This window comes from Rhodnius prolixus, unplaced genomic scaffold, assembly GCF_049639745.1.
Source record: "Rhodnius prolixus isolate KJV_2025 unplaced genomic scaffold, Rpr scaffold_1, whole genome shotgun sequence".
NCBI lineage: Eukaryota > Metazoa > Arthropoda > Insecta > Hemiptera > Reduviidae > Rhodnius > Rhodnius prolixus.
In genome coordinates, this window is record NW_027411581.1 from 64,554,981 (window position 1) to 64,568,569 (window position 13,589).

Sequence of the window (13,589 nt, forward strand, 5' to 3'; positions counted from 1 at the left end):
TATTACATTGAAATATTAAAATATGAAGTCGCTGATCAGCTGTTCAATAATGGAGCTTCTACTCCTTCATTGATTACAAAGGGTACCTTGGTCCCAGTATCTTACTTACTTGGGTAAATAAGATCCTGCACCAGGTTGGGTGCCATGTTAACTTTTCTATTAAGCAATGGACTTAAGACAAATCATGTAAAACTCTGAAAGATTTACTAGATATAGTAAACATGGTAAAATTATTATGCTGGATTTGTGTAAAATCAAGAAAAGCAAAGAGTTCCCTGAGGCTAGAAATAAGGATTATTCTAGTGGCTGGTCTCATTACAGAGCACAGCAGGTAAACAACTTCACAGAGTGGGTTTTTTTTTATTCAAGCCGGAACCTCTGGACTAGACTATGTAGAGGAGGAAGTGTAGGAAATGGCATCTCATATCTCGTTCTAAGATCCTGGACGAAGGGAAGGATTTACCTAATAGATGGAACTAGGGGATGGAACAATGCACCCCATAGTTGAAAATGTGGTTTCTGGGCCAGATAATATATTTGATTCAATCCTGTCTTAACATGCACATTTCTCTGGTATCCTTGACCGGTTTCGAACTTTCTTCCATCATCATGGAATATATTAATCAGTTTGGTGTTCGGAGATCTTGACTTATGCCATCTTCACTCCCTATACTTGTTGACTTGAGTACGAGTTGGGAACATATAAGTTTTGGTCGACATCTCCAAACACCAAACTGATTATTCTTATTAATATGCACGCTACGATGGACCAAAAATAATATAAAAACATATTTTATTGGTTTCCATCGTATTCGTCCTTTCTTAAGGCCTTGGGCACACAGATCTCCGACCGAGGCGGTCTAGTTTTATTACACAATGTTGCATCATCTCTGTCAATCAGGACGCGGTCTACCGCCGCGGGCTAGTCTTTGTCGCGACGACAAGGCAATCTGGTAGTGCAAAATTACAGATTTCAACGTGACCGCCTTGCCGCCTAGTAATACGAAACAGAGATTCTAATGTTTAGAAACTTTAATACTCATTTTTTATTCCATTCTCGCGACATACCGAAAATACCAGAAGAACCTATCTTCACGTGACTCCAGTTCGATACATAAGCGGTGGTATTCCCCTAATTGTTCTCGCACCCAACTTCGTCTTTTCTTCTTTTTGCTTTGCAAAGCTAATAGCAGAAGGAGTTGTTCTTCGTCCGAGCTCATACTCAATATATAAAAATTAAAACAAAGAACAAGAAAACGCACTACTACTTCTCAAGAAGAAAGCGACCAAACTGGACCACTCTAACGAAAGAATCGCGACCTGTGTGACGTCCCCATATCGCAGACCGCCGCGACAGACCGCTTTCTGTATGTCCAAGGCCTTTATACTCGAAACAATTACTTTAATTGATTTATTAATGATCTTAATTGGTTACAATTTTCAAATCCACTTTACTAAAGATTTATCTCCGTTAATATGGATTGGATGCAGGGATTTTATTAATAGCATTCTCATGAACTGATAGCTAGCACATCCAAAATAGCATGAATGGCAAAGAAAAGCAAACAAAACAGAAATGGCGTCATTCATAATCTTTTAAATAAACATTACCGTTAGGGCAACGATCTGCACATGTAATAAATTTTCTGATATACTCGTACATTAATAAATACACAACTGGGCAGCAGTAAACATTACGTCTGAATGATTTATTCAAGGATGCTGTCTTTTTTTTTTACCCAATTTCTTGAAATTCTTTTATCTACTGCGATTATTTAGCCGCTCGTTGGAATTGCAAACCGTGATAAAAAAAATCGATCTTTTTTTTTTATTTTAAATCCTTAAGTAGTTTACACATTCAGTTAAAGAAAAGATAAATAGCTACAATTATTAGCATTCGATTAGCATCAATTATAAGACATATTGAATTGTTGGTTTAACTTGATTCAAAAAATTTTCAAACATTATTGATTAATATATTAAAAGATGTAAATCATTATTTATTTGAAACTCCACCACAACCAACTTCTGTCCAGGATATCTAAAAAAAAAAAGTCTCAGAATCTGAGAAGGTTTCAGTGTAAATCGTCCAAAATATAAATCACTTTCCAGGTATGTTGACATTTTCTTAGATAATACATAGGTTAGGTTAGGATAGCTTAGGTTAGGTTAGGTTAGGTTAGGTTAGGTAAGGTTATTTAGGATAGCTTAGGTTAGGTTAGGTTAGGTTAGGTTAGGCTAGGTTAGGTGAGGTTAGGTTAGGTTAGGTTAGGTAAGGTTAGGTTAAGTTAGGATAGGTTAGGTTAGGTTAGGTTAGGTTAGGTTAGTTATCATCGCAGTCATTGGAGTAGCCTCCATCTTACACTACAGAATCAGCAGGTGTCCTGTGAGGCCCAGCTTTTTCTTGTGCTCTTCCTAACTCGATTATGAAGCGAGAGGAAACCTGTCAGCTTACAAAAAAAAAAAAAGAACTAGAAATCACGTAATTATTCTGGTATCCCATGCCTCGCTATCTCGATCTCTCTGGGAAATTTCCGGTGCTGGCAGTTTGAGATGCCACTTCCTAAAGCTTTAATATCCTTTTTTCTTAGAGAAGGTGTATAAATATCCTCCATTACTTCCGGTGCAAAATCCAAGTCCAAAATCTATTTTCCGTAAAAATACAGAATTGGAAATTCGGAAAGATCGCCCGACTTCCATTAACCAGCTATAAACAAAAAAAATTAAGACACTTAATAGAAGGAGATTCTAAATTCTTGTGGAATTACTAGCAAACCTAAAATATAGTCACAAATATCAGTTTAATGTACTAGGATAAAGTGAAAAAGAAAAGCAAGAAGGGTTCCCTCCTGAAATATCTCTGATAAAAAGACGCCAGCGAGTTTATTTAAGTTCTAATCTATTGTGTTCCTACAGCGGAAGCTGCACTAAATTTCCACTGTGTTCATTTCCATCAGGTAGTTTTTCTTCCCGCTTTTTTCCCTCTCTTTGATTAAAAAAAAAGAGAAAATCTTTTGTGATCCTCAGATTTTTGATCCTTCAGCTTTTTAAAAGATTCTAAATATGACAAAAGAAAAAAGTGCTTAATTAATTTTTTGCATTAAAGGCGCGACAACATCTCAGGTCATTGACATCCGGAGCTTTTTCTTTCTAAATTCACTGCCGGCCGGTAGACAGTGTTCTACCGTTTGTTTGTTGTTTTAGCTTTGGCCTCAAAACTTAGATAACAGTGATAAAACAAGTAGAAATCTAGTCGAACTGGGAAGCCAATTCGGTGTTTTTCCCTTGTATTTTACCTTTCATTTGCCAAAAGAAGGCTACCCTTTATGTATATTCTAGCCCTAGCCATAAAAGTAAGTGACAGATTTAGGAAATCTACGAGGGCCAGCAGCTGAATTTGATCTCGGAATCTCCCCATCATAATCCTGTATAAGATGATTAACCTTCACTCTTTTATGATTATAATTTATTTTTGGCAACAAATAAATTATTCAGCCTAGAAGATATAAACTCATCTTTTAAGAAAATATAGCCATTAAATTTATTATTAAAGAAGTGATTTCTTTCTTTATAAATTCTGTTGTACTTAATATTTATAAATCTTCTTTTATTAATATATTTTTATAAGATAAAATTGTTTAACCAATCCAATTACTTGAATTGTAGCTTCAATATAAGATTGAACAATAGATTTTCCTTAATAAGAATCTTACCCCCAAACAATAGCAAAGTTTTTGCCGATATTATCGATATGATTAGAGATTATTATCGATATGATTAGAGATTATTATAGATATTATTATCGATTATTATTATCGATTATTATCCTCGATTATTATTATCGATATTATTATCGGTTATTATCCTTGTGATCAATTTTTTGCCTGATGGTAATTCATGCTGCATGGACATCATTCATGCTTATCTATGCACAATCTCTTACATTTTATTTGTTAAGTCTTTGTTAGCGTAAGTGAAAAGTTTCAATCGCAGCAAAATAATAATAATACTATAATTCACCAAAAATTAAATATATCTTTTAATAAAAGACATGTTTTTTTTTGGTATTACTTCTTGTGACTTTTAACTTTGAAGATACTTTATCTTCCCCTTAAGTGCATTCGTGGAACATTTCTTTCAATATTGTTTTAGATGTTCAGCTCACTCTACCATGGATTAAGGTATAAAGAAATCGTAACATCTGTTTCAATGTGAAAGCTTTTATCAGAATGAGAAGAAGTAAAGCGCTTTTCTTTTTTTTTGTTACCACCTGTGAAAATTGCCAAGAAAAACAAAAGTAAAGCACATCGCCCTTTGGAAATATTTCTTTTTAATAGAAGAAGCAACAAAATTTGTTCACAATATTGTTAACACCTTACCTGCAGATTTAAAGAAATCTAACTTTTCTATTTTCAACTTACATCACAAAATGATGGAAAAAGAATTTTCAAAGACAAAATTAATACATCATTTTTTTTTTTTTTTTAAATATTTATTTATCATTCACAAAGAAAAAAATTGTTTAAATCATATTACATATATTATAAAAGTTTTCTATATCTCAAGTTGAGTGCAATAAATCTAGAGTCAATTAAATAGAAAGAGACAGTTCTGTGAGTAAAAACTTTTCATCTGTACCTTTCAAAATTTATGGGGGGCAAAAAAAGCTCAAGTCCAACTTTCAATTGAGTTGAAAGCTTGAAAACTAACTTGCAATCCAATAAAAGACCAACTTTTCAATATTCAATAGAAATCATTTTTATTCTTTGCATTCTTATTTTATTTTTATTTTTTAAATCATTTTTTTCATCTTAAAAATTACTTATAATGCTTTTCAAATTTATTTTTTAAGACTTGGCACAGTACAAAGTGAAAAAAAAAAACAAAGAAACAAAAAACAAACGACCATTATTATGGAAGAGGATTAGCCGAGTGGTTAGCGAATACTGGTTTCCAATGCGAAGATCACAGGTTCAAATCCAGCTACTGGCCCCTAGATTTTTTTCTACCTAGGAACTTCTTACAACTCGTAGTATGTTGATCGGCAATGATGTCTGCAAGGAAAGAACAGCAGTGCACTGAAAAAAAAAACAAAAAAAAAAAACTGCGGCCGCCGCAGCGAATCGAAATAAGAAATTTCAGCTTCTTGCGATTTATCGATTTCGAGATATGTTTACACATGCATACACACACATACAAACACAATTTCCACCTCTTTTTCATATTAGGATACCCAAATACGGTTAAAAAATTATTAATAATAAAGTTTTCACCAAAATTACCAATTGGGCAAAACTATTAGAGTGGGAGAATGTAGAAATAAATAGAACAGTTGGAAAACAATAACAATATGCAAACTTATCTTAAAGACAAATATGAGCAAAGGATCTGGTGCACTGGATAAACTAATAATATGTTAAGGATAATAAATGGCTAGGCTAGCAGATAGTGCTTCATCTCCTTTGAAAAGCTCTGGAACCAACCTAAAGCTCAAGGGTTCAACCTACTTTCCTTATATAAAGTTATCCTGTAGGTAACCCGCTGCTAGATCGATACATACCTTTTAACATGCAAAAGTTTATATTATTCTGCTTAACTTGAGTTATTGAGTCATTTTCTCAAGATTTTAATTTGACTAAGAAGTTTTTTCTTTTTTGATGTGATTTTACTCAATAATTACTTTACTGTATAGAACACGAAAACCGCCCCTGTCACGTATTAAGAAACCGGCAATTGTTAGGCATATAAAGACGCTACGATAGCCGAGCGGTTAGAGGCTAGACCCGCAAAGCTAAGATGTATTGTTGGTTTAGTGGGTTCGATTCTCTCGGTCTAGGCCTTGGTTTTTATTTGTTGGGTAATAGATGAATGTATAGTTAAGTATGTTAGGCGGTTTGAGGCTAGAACCGCAAAGCTAAGATGTATTGTTGGTTTAGTGGGTTCGATTCCCGGGGTCTAGGCTTTGGATTTTATTTAACGGTTAATAAAAGAAATTTGCAGTAAAGTATGTTTGCTAGTCACCTCCGTCCAGGTCACCTAATTTGTAGTAGTTGGACGTAAAGCCCGCCTGGAAAATTAGGCAATTACTTTACTACTTCTGGTAGACTGATTTTGACCAAAACTTTATTGTGCTGCCATCTAGTGGTACCAAGCCACATGTTAAATTTCAGCTTACTTCGTTTCGTCGTTTTCAGTTTACGGATGATACATACGAGGGTCGTTTGAAAAGTCCGTTCAAAGTCAGAGAGATAGCACCACTGGCGCGTATCGAGGTTATGTTTAGTTAGTAGCATCTCTTGGAAGAATACACAACAAGTTTCAGCCAGATCGGTCTATTTCTTTGTGTTTGGCATTCGTTTGAATCGAGGAAGTCGAGTGATTTTCAAAAAATGGACGAAAAAGAATTTCGTGTGTTGATTAAACACTACTTTATGAAAGGCAAAACGCCTCAGGAGACTAATGAGAAGCTTGATAAACATTATGGTGACTCTGCACCTTCGATTAGAACAGTTTATAAGTGGTTTCAAAATTTTCGGAGTGGCCATATGGGCACAAGTGACGCTGAACGTTCTGGACGCCCTGTTGAGGTTACTACTCCAGAAATCATTGATAAAATCCATGATATGGTGATGGATGACAGAAGAGTGAAGGTGCGTGAGATTGCTAGTGCTGTGGGCATCTCGAATGAACAAGTACATAATATTTTGCATCAACATTTGTACATGACAAAGCTATCCGCAAGATGGGTGCCGGGATTGCTCACGCTTGACCAAAAACGAAATCGTGTGAAGTGTTGCAAGGACGGTTTGCAGCTGTTCCAGAAGAATCCGCAGGACTTTAAGCGTCGTTTCGTCACTGTGGATGAAACATGGATATATCACTACACTCCTGAGACCAAAGAACAATCTAAACAATGGGTTACCAAGGGGGAATCTGCGCCAAAAAGGCGAAGACCGTTCCTTCGGCCGGAAAGATTATGGCGACTGTCTTTTGGGATTCGCAAGGAATAATCCTCATCGACTATCTGGAAAAGGGTAAAACTATTACAGGTGCATATTATTCATCGTTATTGGACCGTTTGAAAACCGAGCTGCAAGAAAAACGCCCACGATTGGCCCACAAAAAAGTCCTTTTCCATCACGACAACGCACCAGCTCACACCTCAGCAGTTGTGGTCGCAAAATTAATGGAAATAGGGTTCCAACTCGTTTCACATTCCCCCTATTCTCCAGACTTGGCTCCCTCGGACTACTATTTGTTCCCCAATATGAAGAAATGGCTGGCGGGAAAAAGATTTTATTCAAACGAGGAGGTGATTGCAGAAACGAATGGCTATTTTTCAGACTTGGACAAAACTTATTATTCGGAAGGGATCAACAAACTAGAGCAGCGTTGGACGAAGTGTATAAGCCTAATAGGAGACTATGTTGAAAAATAAAAAAGGTTTACCCCAAAAAATTAAGTAGTTTTTATTTTTGCACGGACTTTTCAAACGACCCTCGTACTGGGAGTGAAACCAAAAATTGCTAAAGACCACTTTGTTCGAACTTAAAGGACCTTGAAATGGACGATTACGGTGAAATCTCACAAATAAAAATCTGTACAATTACAAATACTCTCATAGTTAATGGAATAAGCAGGATAAAGTAAAAACAAAAAAGTTTATTAATTAAGTAGACGGCTGCAGAAGAGTTCCACAATAAAGGAAAATGGAACCTGTGAGCTTGATGACGTCGGTGCCCTTCCTAATGTTCCATTTAAAGCTTAATATTTTTTAATCCAGCTTTTTTTACCCCTCCAAAAAATTAATTGCTTAAAAAAAAAAGTTCATCTTAGGTGTGAACTCATTAACCCAATCTCTACTAAACATCAATTTCCCAAGTCCATTATTCTTATGGAATCCTTGTTATGGGAGATTAAAAATTTAATATTAATTATGTAGATTAATGACAAAAGAGAAAAAAGAGCGATAGTTCCAGCATCTGGTCCACGTTAATCCCTTCAATGTAAACCCAAAAATCCAAGGCGTAGACACCGGGAATCGAATCCACTAACCAACAATACATTTTAGCATTGCGGGTCTAGCCTCTAACCGCCTAACATACTTTACTATAAATTCCTCATATTAACCATTAAATAAAATCCAAGGCCTATACCAGGGGAATCGAACCCACTAAACCAACAATACATCTTAGTACTGCGGGTCTAGCCTCTAACCACCTAACATACTTTACTATAAATTTCTCATATTAACCATTAAATAAAATCCAAGGCCTGTACCAGGGGAATCGAACCCACTAAACCAACAATACAACTTAGCATTGGGGGTCTAGCCTATAACCGCCTAACATACTTTACTTCAAATTTCTAATAATAACCTTCTACATCCCAACTTCTACATCTTAGTTTTCAATATGTACAAATCATATATCTTAAAAATACAGATTTTATTTTATATATAAGTTATGTTTTAAGCTTATGTTTTATGAATTTCTGTTTTGATTCTCGATTAATCAGATAGACTTTGAGTACCGATTAAGGGCTAATAAAATAAACCACTTATATTTGTAGTGACGATTATTAGCGATAGTAACATCATTTAATATCGGCTTACGACAATACGCCTCTCCTACGCCAAAAATGTAGCCATCAAACCTACCTCAAACTCACATCTACACATTTCATACTTTAGTGGGGCCCCCTATTAGAAAACCTTCGAAGCTCCAAGGATCCACAGGGATTTTTAAGGTAGCTAAGAAATTGGATTGTCCTGTACAGGCTACCCAAATTTCAGAAATAAGATCTCTATTGGTCCTTTCTTGAATATTTTGTAACCTACAAAATACATAGTAAAAATTACATATTAATTTTTATTCTCAATATATTGATCCCCGTACCACATTACAGCATTGATGATTTGGGTCCTCTCTGAACCCCATCTCAAAAAAAAAAAAAACTAGTATATTGGGTCTAAACTTTTTTTATTCACTCACTTGGATATCAAAGGTGGGCCATTGAGTTCTGAGTTTTATTGAATTCCAATTGGTCGTCTTGTGATACGTGTAAAGCATACTGTTTAGTAGGTAGGGAAAATTTGTGTGAACTTTTACTTTAGGCTACTCGTATCTTAGAAAACGTGGCAGGAATACCAAAACAGCAAGAGAAAGAAAAGTTGTTCAGATGAATTTTCCACTATTATTATTATTATTTAACCCTGAATTTTTAAAATTGGAACGATTGTTGCAATTTTCCTCCACTAGAAAAATGTTTGTTTCCCTCTGCACCACAGAGAAAATCACTTGCACAAGAAGATTAAGATTGAACTGAAAATGCTGAAAAGTTATGGGCTAAGCCAGGCCCCCAATAGTCGGTGAATGCTTTCTAGGAATCAAGTCCAAGTTAACCCCTCATACAAGTACTTCAACTTGTTTTCTGTCCGCCCTAATTAAAGCTGCATCCAGGAAAATCAACTGATTCTTAGCTGCGCCTCTTGGTAATTGTTGCTTCTACAGGAATTCTGAATTCCTGCAGGAAGTAGAGTCACTGGATACTGATTCTGAAATGTTCACGTACAGCTGTCTGTCTGTCTATTTCTTTTTGCTTCCCTTTTCTGCAGTTAGGTCCTATTTCTCTGGCATTGTCCTAGGTCTACTATCTGATACACAAAAATCAAAATTTTTAATAAATTCTTTTTCTTTTGAGATCATTATTTCTGGAGCTTGTGGGAGTTACAGCAGAGTTTACAGCCATCAAAACTTCCTTTATCATCCCATTCATATTACTTAGAAGACCATCACCACAAAAAAGGGAATAGAATATCTGGAGTAATTTTGGTTCCCCCTAACAATTCCCGTGATTAAATATTTAAGCAGTTTGTTAGTTAACCAACAAAAAAGAGCAGGGCTTGGTGATTCCCTTTATCAGGATAACTGTTGGTCGCCATGGATGGGGGAAAGCGACATCACTTTAGTACTACGTAATGAAACTACTAAATTATGAGAAGATCTTTTCCCGGCAAGGGAAAACGTACATAGTTACAGCTGTTATGCTATTTTTTTTTTTTTTGTTGGCCTCCCTAATATCTGCAGAATTAATTACATTAATAAAGCTATAAGAAACCCATAATGCAAGGAGCCTGAAGATGGCAGAGAATCTGAGTACAAAAATATTATGATATTTCCGGTTCCGCTGGTATTGTCTAAAAGCTTATTATCGGCCAATGGTGGCATCTCATTTCGAGAATTAACTTATTTTTTTATTTTAGCTTTTTTTTGTGTTATATTGCTATCGCGATACCCGCTACTTTCTAAAAGCTACTTCTTTGTACACAGGGAATCTGAGAAAAACGCAGGAAGTGAAAAAACTCAGTTTAAATTTAAACGTTAACTTGTTTAGGGGACTAAAAAAATAAATAAAATAAACGGACATATTGTTTTTTTTTTTAACCTAAAAAAAAACCAACAATACATCTTAGCATTGCGGGTCTAGCCTATAACCGCTCGGCTACCGTGGCGCCTAACATTAGAACTTTATACTTAAAATATATTTGTTAGACGCTTTATTCAAACTCTATAGAACAGTTTTTCTGCAGCTTTGGCACAAAAATACTTAGCTTTTAGAGAATCATAATCGAGTAATGCACAACAAAAATAAATAAAATGCAAGTCTCAGCATAAAGTTCAAAAACTTAGATAACCACTGTGCTAATTATTTCCCTTATTATTATTATTTATATTTTAATTTAACATCTGAGATTATTAGCACCCGGAGCTTATTTCATAGCACTGCCAGCCTCCGGACAGTTTTCTCTCGTTACAGACAACACTGTCCATCACCGGACAATGAGCTGTAAGAAGCTCCTAGGAAGAGGAAAAAAATTTAAGGGCCAGCTGCTGGATTCGAACCGGTGATCTCCGTATTGGAATTCAAATTATTGTTATTTCGGATGTTGTTTAGTAGTTAACATGAGAACTTTATAGTAAAGTAAAGTAATTGTCTATTTTTTCAGCCGGGCTAACTACCAAATTAGGTGTCGTGGACGGAGGCGACTAGCAAAAGTACTTTACTATAAATTCCTCATATTAACCAATAAATAAAATCCAAGACCTAGACACCGGGAATCGAACCCACTAAACCAACAATACATCTTAGCATTGAGGGTCTAGCCTACAACCGCCTAACACACTTTACTATAAATTTCTCATATTCACCATTAAATAAAACCCAAGGCCAGGGGAATCGAACCCACTAAACCAACAATACATCTTAGCATTGCGGGTCTAGTCTCTTAACCGCTCGGCTATCGTGGCGCCTAACATTAGAACTTTATAGTTAAAATATGTTTGCTAAACGCTTTCGCCCGTGATACCTAATTAGTCAGATGGAGGGTAAAGCCAGCCTGAAAAAAAAATATAGATCGAATCTTTAATAATAATACCGAAATTTACCAAATTTTTTAAAAAATATTTTACATAACGATCTTTCATTTAACTTTTGGCTTCCATGCTTCATGTTTCCGTTGTAAATGAAGAGGAAATGGGAAATATAGAGGAACGGGCATGCAGGAGGAAATGGATACAGTGAATACATACAATCTTCACTAGCGAATAATGTAGCCTAGATCCCTTAAGGGCAGTAAATCTATTCAGAAACTCCCTTAGTAGCATTGACTGTTCGTGTAATGGTAGCCTTACTACCTACCGGAGGAATCCTGCATACTCAGCTTTCCTTAAATAAAGCATACCAAATGCTCTCCAACTTCTATAATGCCTACTTACTTACCTGTCACAAATACTTTGCCTGCAAAACTTTCCATTTGAATTTATACAATTTAAGTTATTGTTTTTAATGTAGTTAATTGTTGAAAGTCTAAATTTTGTTAATTTTTGGTGAGCTAAAGCCTTACTAGCTAGATCGTGACCGATTTTTTCATTTTGAATATTTTTTTTTATGCGTTGCAGATTTCGGGATGTATTTTAGAGGCTGATTTCTGGTTCAACCATTATGCAGAACATTTTCATATCGTCCTTCCAGAGAGATCCAGATCCAGCTTATTTCGCAAAGTCTAGATTCTATTTAAATCAAACAAATTTTGTCGTAAGATGTTTACAAATCGTTCAAATCGATCTTAATCGATTTTAATATAGCTAAGATCGATTTTCTTCTATCGTATAAGATGGATCAGATTTTAGTACCTTTCTTAAAGCTTCTTCCATTTTATGGTTCGACCAGATTGTTGAGATCAATTTCTTGTGCTAACATTGTATCAGTGTTCTCAGTATCGCCATTCGTGACAAAATAAAAAAACAGTATTAGTGTTTCGAAACCCATCTCAGCTGCCCTTTGAACCGATAAAAAGAAAATAAGATAAAAAAAGTTTCTAAGAAAAAAGAAAAAGATAAATACATTAACTAAGACACAGATATAAGAGTTATAACTTGCCCTTTCCCTGTTTTGGAGCCTTGCAGAGTGACACACTACCTGATACATAATCTCTGGGGGACCCGTAAACTTTTTGTCATTTATAAACTACCTGTGAACTAGTAGAGTAACTACATCTCTTCTAGTTTAATTACAGTTTATCGACATTCCAGAATTGGGTCGTTAGCAGTAGGACCAGGATCCGGTTATAATATACTGTACATTATTTAATTTTGATGTTTATAGAAATATAATAATAATAATAATAACAAAGGGAAGAGATTAGCTATGCGGTTAGCGTATTGGATTCCCACGCAGAGGTTCCGGGTTTGAATCCAGATGCTGGCCCTTAGATTTTCTCTTCCTAGAAGCTTCTTACAGCTCACTGTCCGGTGATGGACATTCTTGTCTGTAACGAGAGAACACTGTCCGGAGGCCGGCAGTGCACTGAAAAAAGCTCCGGGAGTCAATAATCTTAGATGTTGACGCGCCTTAAATTATTTAAAAAAAGAAAATAATAATAATAATAACAATAGGATAAAAAAAAAAATTCTGCCGAGCTTCCGACCTAGGGACTAGGTCATCTTCAGGGCTGTGAAATACATATCTAAGACAGAAAACAGTTGACCGAAATTTCAAAACAGACACGAACAATACTAAACAACATATACGCCAAACTTACTACAAAATACTTGACAATTGACAACACTGACTTCCACACAACCTAACACTTAGGTATCACACACAGACCGATCACACTCAATCTATAAACAGACAAGAAAGAAGGCACACCAACCTTGTAATGTAAAAATATTACTTTCTAAACTCTAGGTAAATAATTTTTGTATTTCGTTACATTATACATATTCATTTCAATAGAATCATTGTTAACAATCTGTGAAGATGTTCCACAGCTCTGAAGTCCCTAGGTCGAAAGCTTGGCAAAATAAATGTATCACGACTGAAATGGCAATTATTTTTTCATCCTATTAAAACTATGAATCAGTCACCAAAAAGAATGAACAACAATAATAATAACAATAATTACAATAACAATAATAATAATAACAATAATAATAGTAATAATAATAATAATAATAATAATAACAATAATAATATAAGAGAGAAAGCAAACTACACAAAAAATACATTAAATAATAATTGTAAAA

General features: G+C 35.0%; 1 protein-coding gene across 1 annotated transcript in view; it reads right to left on the reverse strand.

Annotated features, from left to right (window-relative positions):
* The window catches only part of LOC141446114 (uncharacterized), a 65,333-nt gene that overhangs the window by 27,018 nt on the left and 24,726 nt on the right, over window positions 1–13,589 (reverse strand). The window lies entirely within an intron of this gene.